Raw genomic sequence first — 5,468 nt, 5'->3', positions numbered from 1 at the left:
TGACTATGGGAAAAATCAAATTAACTTCTTTGGATCTCATTTGTAAAGTATAAAATTGGGCTCAATAATCTCCAAAAATACTTCTAAATTATATGCTTTATGGTTACTAAGTATGTAAAAGTATCAGCCAAAGAAACTGGTTGAATGTGAAATATTTAGACTACATTGTGTATCTCACACATTGAGAATAAGAGATACTATTTATATTAATAGGATATCATATCATCATTGATAATTTACATCAGTTATAGAATCATAGTCTTTCTTCCTTAACTACTGATATCTTGTATCTTATCAGAATAAGATTTATGCCTGACTCTGCAGTATACATATTGGTCCCAAGATGTGATTTTTCAAGTACTATGGTTATGACCTAGATTGGGTTCAATTGTTTTTGCTTATTTGAAATTCAGTAGGGATAAAACAGGGTTTATAAAACTTATTGTAAGGTTTCAAGGAGATTATGGGTGTCCATACTTTATAAGTCATGAAGTGCTATGCAAGAAGAAGTGATTTTGGCCAATGATTTTACTTTATGTATTGAATAAGAATCTAATGTTAGAATAGCCTTTTATCATTAACACTCATTTTGTTAGATTTTTCTATGCAAAACTGAAGTACATTGGAAGCTTTATTAGTAGATTTTCCAAAGAAGAGTAACTCAGAATATTACTAGTATTGGACAGGTAGCTGGCACAATGGATAGAGTGCCAGGTCTGGAATTAGGAAGAGCTGAGTTCAAATCTAACCTCAGACCCTTACCAGTCATGTGACCTTGTATTAGATACTTAACCCTGTTTGCCTCAGTTTCCTCATCTATACCATGATTTGGAGAAGGAAATGGTAAACCACTCCAAAATCTTTGTCAAGAAAACCTCAGATGGCATCACAAAGAAACAACAATGGAAACAACTGAACAATAAAGATCACAAACATTTCTGTTACAAGGCATTATTTTTGATAATTGTGTTCTTACCTCTAATTCAATGCCATTGCAGCTAAAAAATTGCTGTAACCATAAATATTAGAGACATTTTTAAAAATACATACAAGAAAGGGACTTAATATTCTGGTCCACACAACTCAAATAATGTATATCCAGCCTTTGAGTGCATAAGCTTATAAAGCTCTATTTCTAAATATTTAAAATTGAGTAACAACAATTTCCATTTACCTTTAAGTCTAAGAAATATTGTCCTCCTTGCTCAGAAAGTAATTACTAACTGACTTCCGGTGGCTGTTATTTTGAGTCAGGAAAATGATTTCCCAAACATATGGAGTGATGATCAATATAATGTGGACAAATACATGTGGCAATTATTTTTGTCAAGTTTCACTGAGAGAATACTCATCGAAAAGTTGAAAAAAATGACTGCAGAAGAAATCATGGAAAATTCTCATATTTTCAGCATCATGAATTTTCTGTCTTCATATTCTGTACATCAATGAAGTAAAGAAAGATGAGTGTGGCAACCCATTCTTGATCAATACAGGTTTCTATTAGACTTGAGCCAATTTCCTAGGAAAACAAAACTTTCAATGTTCTCTACCGTGTTTCTTCCATTTCAAATTCCACATTCATTCTCCAAACCAACCAAAAGTAACTTAAATCCCTTGTTGCTTTAAGGGAAAGTTCTAATCCCTGAGGCAATTTAAAGTTTATCAAAAAGGAGAGGTAGAGAATCCCACAGATCCAATTAGAGCAAAGTTACTACTTTGTTTTAATTGAAGTCGAATTTAAATAATCAGAAACTATTTTTGTGTCTATGGACTTAGTGGAAAGTGGAAACTTTGTTCCCTGACCTTTGGATAAGAACTAGAGCTAGCACATCAGGACTTTTGTCCTAGATGCTGCTGCTGACAGAAATGGCAATCTTTTCTTTTTTGGAAGTCCAAATATTAGACTGGTCCATTCCCTCACTTCGCCCCAAGGTCATCAGATGCTGTGACCAACTAACTTTCCTTGGCTCAGTTTCCAGTTTCGGGTGATTGTTCCTGACCTAGGGATTATTAGATCAGTGAGGCTGGGGTTGAGGGGCAGAGTGGTCAGGAAGGATCTACTGTGGAGGCAATATGCAATGATAGCTGTTTGTCACCTCCCAATAATGTATTCAGCTTTAGGATTTCTCTTATCTCTCATTCTCTGACTTCCTTTCTCATTGTGCTCTCTAGAATTTTCTACTGGTATCAAGAAGGGCAGTATGATGTGACTGAGAATATTGGATTTAGAATTAGAAGAACCAGGGAAGAGAAGCTAGGTAGTGCAGTGAATAGAGCACTGGCCCTGGAGTCAGCAGGACATGATTTCCAACTGGGCCTCAGATACTTACTAGTTGTGTGACCCTAGGCAAATCACTTATCCCTGATTACCTGAATAAATAAGAATACTAATCAGAGGATCTTGGATCCAATACTGGGTGTTGCTGCTTACAAATTGAATAAGTAATTATGGGCCAATTATTTAAACACTTATTTGTTTCAGCTTCCTTATCTGTCTGGGTCATATATAACTTCTTAAGCTCCTTTCCTTATTCATATTGACACAAGCAGGTCAATCTCTTAATTAATGACTACTACTCTATCTCCTCTCAGGATCCTAGGGACACACAATAGGAACTATGCAATATATTTAATGTTGAAATCAGGCCCCCATTTAGCAAGTTCCCCCCAGGCAGGGATAGGCTGGGGAGGGGGAGGGAAGACATTCTTGCTCTCTACAGGAGTTTATAGCTTATCATTGTCATGCTTCATGATCCTCCACCAGTCCATGTCACATGAGTCCAGGACTCTCAGGGTCTTATACCATTATATTGCTCTTAGAGGGATTGCCTTCATATTGCTGTGATATTCACTCATCTGTTACTTTCCTGGAGGTGTGCTACAGTCAGCTTGTACTGGATCATTTGAAACAATTATAACATTTTCAGTGTGAGCATTCATACTTTAGAATTTGACAAATTCTATAAACTGCAACTTTATTTTTATTTTGTTTAATTTCTGGATTTAAGAAAGTGATGGGAAATGTTAGTAATACAGATTGAATTTAAAAGTATTCTATCTGTAAACTACACTCCCTCTCTACTTTTCTGGGATTACAGACTAATTCCTATAAAATTTCTCATCCCTTTTTGAATTGCAGTACAGTTGGTGATAGGAGACCCTTCAATTATCTCATTATACTATATGTAATAAAATGCCAGATTCTTTATGACATTATTTTCTTATAAAAATAGTAGTGATCTTTTAGTTTTAAGATATCCTCTATGTATTAAATGTAGTGATCGATCTGTTAGAGTACATAAGGACCTCACAAATCTACTGTTATCCCTATGAGATTAAGCATAAGAATTTATGTTAATCTTGATCCTGTAAATATTTATGATTTCAATGGGAAAAACAATTGATGGTTTCCTATAACCTAGCTAAATTACAATTTGAGAATGAGCATAGAAAAATATTTAAAAAAAGAAAAGTTTTTGTTGCAAATTAATTTTGTTCTTGGCTTCTGTGGAACTCTCTGCTTGGTGAGGCAGATGAACATTTACTGACTGAATTTGTTTTTATTTGTTCATCAGGGCAATTGATTTATATCAGCTCAACTTTTATAGTAAACAATCATTGAGATGGACAGAAACAGCTACACCCAGAGAAGGAACACTGGGAATTGAATGTAAAATATTAGCACTACTGTCTATCTACCTAGGTTACTTATGCCTTCAGAATCCAATTCTTAACGTGCAACAAGAAAATTGGATTTACACACATATATTGTATCTAGGTTATACTGTAACACATGTAAAATGTATGGGATTGCTTGTCATCTAGGGGAGGGAATAGAAGAAGGGAGGGGAAAATCTGGAAAAATGAATACAAGGGATAATGGTATAAAAATTACTCATGCATATATACTGTCAAAAATTTTATAATTATAAAATTAATAAAAAAAGTAAACAATCATTGAGAGTTGATACACAAACAAATTTTTTGTTACCTTTTTCAGCATCTATAATTTGTTTAAACAAGTCATATTAGCATTTAAAAATTGTATGTCATCTCGTGTAATTATTTCTTCTATGTTATTGATGTTATTCTTTATTCTAACAAGTTGATGGTGGATTATGTATATATTTTCTCATATAATTATTTCTTTTTATGTTTTGTTTAATCATTTTTTGTTCTAACAAGTCTATGACTGTCAGAATTTATATAACTTATTTAGGAAGGACAATCACATTTTACTTCCTCCATCTGTAGGTGTTTTTATTAAAGTGCAAGCTGGCCATAGATATTCCCTCAGTGTCCATGTTGTTCTTGTTACACTACTTACTGTTTTAAAAATTACCATTTTAATAATTTCCATTTCTGTCATTAGAATTTAATCCTTAAAGTCATCTCTCTTATCCCTCTTAAAAGTGATTTCCATTTTAGAATTTTTTTTTTCTCTGAGGCTGGGGTTAACTGACTTGCCCAGGGTCACACAGCTAGGAAGTATTAAGTGTCTGAGACCGTATTTGAACTTGAGTCCTCCTGAATTCAAAGCTAGTGCTCTATCCATTGCGCCACCTAGCTGCCCCCCATTTTAGAATTTTGAAGGAGCCACATATGGAAGAATGATAAACTTAATTTTGATTGACTTTAGAGGACAGAGAGGCATGTTTTGTGTTAGTAATAGATTTAATTTTCTAATCATTAGAGATATCTAAAAGGAAAATTTTCTGTCATCAAAGTACTTAATTGAAGTCTAGCTGCTGATATTGCAGAATCATATTAGGCATGAATCATATTAAATAGTTTTTGAGAATCCTTCCAACCTGAATTTATTCACATTAGTTGTGTATATCTCTTTCTACATATCCACTTGAGCAGTGTTATGCTACAGAGAAATAGAATGAAGTCAGAAATATCTGGATTGAATTACAAGATTTGGTATATTTGCCAAGAGACTTGGGGCAAAATGATGAGAAATATTCATAATTTTATATTCTCTATTTTATAGGCCTTACTATGCCCTAATACACAATCAATTTTTGTAAGAATTTCATGTGATGCTGAGAAATGCACAATTCTTTAATGGTCCCATTTATAAGATGCCACCAAATGTTTTGAATCTACTTCCTCCAGTAATGTTTTCTATTACATTTTTAAGTTTTGTTGTATTATATTTGTCCAAATCTGAGACAGAGATGTTAAAATCTCCAACTCTTTTTGTGTTATTATTTATGTCTTCTTGCAATTTAGCTAATATTTCAAAATTTCAAATTCAACATGTTGAAATAATCGATATTACTTTATTTCCTATTGTATCTTTCAGAATAATGTGATTTTCTTAGTTAATTCTATTCACATTGTGATTTGTTTGCTTTTCTTCACTGATAGCACAATTGAAACTTTTATTTTGTGGGCTTCACTTCATGCACAGAAAATTTTGTTTATGACTAAATTTATTCTCTGTATGTCTTTACTTTTAA

The sequence above is a fragment of the Sminthopsis crassicaudata genome, chromosome 1 (assembly GCF_048593235.1).
Source record: "Sminthopsis crassicaudata isolate SCR6 chromosome 1, ASM4859323v1, whole genome shotgun sequence".
Classification (NCBI taxonomy): Eukaryota; Metazoa; Chordata; class Mammalia; order Dasyuromorphia; family Dasyuridae; genus Sminthopsis; species Sminthopsis crassicaudata.
The sequence above is the reverse complement of the archived record's forward strand: the minus strand, read 5'-3'. Positions refer to the sequence as shown.